Source organism: Etheostoma cragini, chromosome 11 (assembly GCF_013103735.1).
Source record: "Etheostoma cragini isolate CJK2018 chromosome 11, CSU_Ecrag_1.0, whole genome shotgun sequence".
In the NCBI taxonomy this organism is placed as follows: Eukaryota; Metazoa; Chordata; class Actinopteri; order Perciformes; family Percidae; genus Etheostoma; species Etheostoma cragini.
The window spans coordinates 28,153,605-28,156,079 of record NC_048417.1 but is presented as its reverse complement, the minus strand read 5'-3'; the positions used below and the strand labels follow the sequence as shown (position 1 = coordinate 28,156,079).

At 42.3% G+C, this 2,475-nt stretch overlaps 1 long non-coding RNA gene across 1 annotated transcript in view; it reads right to left on the bottom strand.

Annotated features, from left to right (window-relative positions):
* Positions 1 to 1,732: 1,732 nt before the first annotated feature.
* The window catches only part of LOC117952873, a 24,030-nt gene continuing 23,287 nt past the window's right edge, over positions 1,733 to 2,475 (bottom strand). The window contains exon 3 of the long non-coding RNA XR_004658526.1: positions 1,733 to 1,743. This is a non-coding gene — a long non-coding RNA (uncharacterized LOC117952873). The remainder of the gene's footprint in view (positions 1,744 to 2,475) is intronic.

The following is a 2,475-nucleotide window of genomic DNA, read 5'->3' as shown; positions in this document are numbered from 1 at the left end:
TTAAATGTCAACTAGAAAGTGTAAAAGACGGAGGGAAAGGAAGTTCCAGCTCAAATTGGTCTGGGGTTGTTTTTCCTCGTAAAGGGGGTTTTGTATGATATTGTTCAAAAACGCAAGTGCAACAATTTCTACGGTATCCGATGTCGACCGGTCACATGGAGCTCAACAGTCAGGATCCAGAAGTAAAAATACAACGCAAGAAAATGTCCGATTCAAACTGAAAAAAATGATCTGTTATTGGGAAAATTAAGGAAAGGGCTTAGGATTGGTCAGTGGTCCTGAATGGCGCTTTGAACGGAAGGTTCAAGTTGAAATCTCCATGGCGGTTACCTTGCTCTTTACATTGTCAGATTGCGACATTTTTGGGCATTTTAAGTTTTTATTGATACGACAACTTAGACATGAATGGAGAGAGCGAAGGGGAACCGGGGGCAATACTCTATACACGGGGCGCACGTTGAGCTACCTAGGCACCCCAAAGAACTGCATCTAACTGCAGAAACCTTTAAGTTCAGGTTGTGGTAAACACTTTCGGGCTTCGAGCTTTTGAGAAGAGCAGCACTTTGTTTCAGAGCAGCCCTCATGCCAGACAGTGTGTTGTCAGTACCAGCATCATTAGGTGCTATTTCTGTCAACAGTGTAATCCTGTCCCCAGAACAAGCCACTGAAACAAACTGTCGGAGACATTTCATCACCTCATAATCTCTGCGTGTTTACTACTGCCAAGTGATCCTAAGGTGTGTCTCTAGCTAACGATATAAAGTTAACAACAAGTGCTGATTGTAAAATCCTCAGGTCTGAATCACTCTCTCGTGCCCTACAGTCATTCTAAACCACAGCTAGAAATAAAGACCCGAATGCCAGCCAAGATATTAGCATTGCATGGGTCTTTCCTTAGCAGCATGCGAGCTGTGTTAAGTAGCTCTTTTGTAACAGATGTGCTGTGTTTGATGTTAAAAAAAGGCTCTTATTCTTCAACAGAAAGGTTGATCTCGTTAGAAATCCTTTCCATAATGTTGTCAGACTCATAGAATATTAATACGAGCGAGTTTTTGTGATGTAAATACAAGCTGCTCAATTGTCCTAATAGCTTAAATTGGAGCTTGTTCGACTGCAGCGATCTCGCTTAGTACTGGACCAATGTCGAAGATTGTTGTTTCCATGAGTCACTTAGACACAAAAACATAGGAACACAGGGTTTCAGGTTGAAAAAACAACAACTTTAAGCTAGAAAACATATGTCAAAGGTGGCAGAGGCTGAGTCATTTATTTCCAATGCAGCATATACACAGGCAGGTCGTTTGGCCCAATAAAATCAGTACTTAAGAGGAGTTGCATGTTGAAAATATCCAACTATATATATGCAATCCATCCAATCCATCCAGTGATATAAGTATGCATTGTATGCATAACGCATCACAATGATATGATAATTGTTCTTATGTCTCCTGAGACCTTTGTGAAGTCTCACAGTGTTCTTAAGAGAGATGCTGAACTCTGTGTGTGCTACATCCAGAGGATTTTTCCTCCATCTCTTTCCCTCTCTTTTCAGTATTTTTGTAATTTAACTGTTTTGCTGCTCCATCAGCAGCCAGTTGTTTTTGTCTCTGATTCATTTTCCCTCCGTGGCCATAGATCAGCCATTAAACACACCAAATCGCTGCACACCACATTTCCTCTGCAGCCGTAATGCGCTCGGCTTTGCGGGAGATGTGACATCGTCCCTCCTGACGGCCACGTTGTCTCGCACCATTACACACAAATACAAACACACAGCCACACAACACGTAAACACAACCTACAATGGCTAAAAGATGGACACATGGCATTACTCCCATGTGTAATGAATGCTTTTCCTTCGGCCTCCCTTTACTGATTTCTCCCTCGTTCCTTTGCAAATCGTGTTTTTTCCGAAGGCACGGAATGGCTTCTGTTTCTGCGGAGTCTGGGGATAATTGGATTCAAAAATGACAGCTCGTTTTTTTAGGAGTGAAAGACTCGGAGCAATTGCTCCTGTCTTTGCAGAGGGCGACAAAGTGGATGTGCTTAGGACACAGGAGAAAGTGGAAGCAGGGCTTGAAACACATCCGACCGAGGAATGAGACAGAACTAATGAGAAAAGCCATTTGTATATCACAGAAAATGTCAAGAAAGGAAGTTCAAGGGAACCAGGCTCACTTTGAAGATGTACATGTGGGAATAAGGGCTGCACAGTTTTTCACTATTTGTTCGGTTTATGGCAGGGGAGGCTTTGAGAAAAAAAGACGTGTGTTAGTCTTTGCTGTGTGTCAAGCTTAGACAAATACATATACAGAGAGAACACAAGGCACCGTCACATTTGACACATTTCATGTAAACCTTTACATTGATACCTGGTCAACACCAGCATAGCAGCTCTTCATCACTTAGCGACCTTAAAAATTCACTTTATGAGGTTTTTAATGTTAATATGAGTTCCCCCAGCCTGGCTATGGC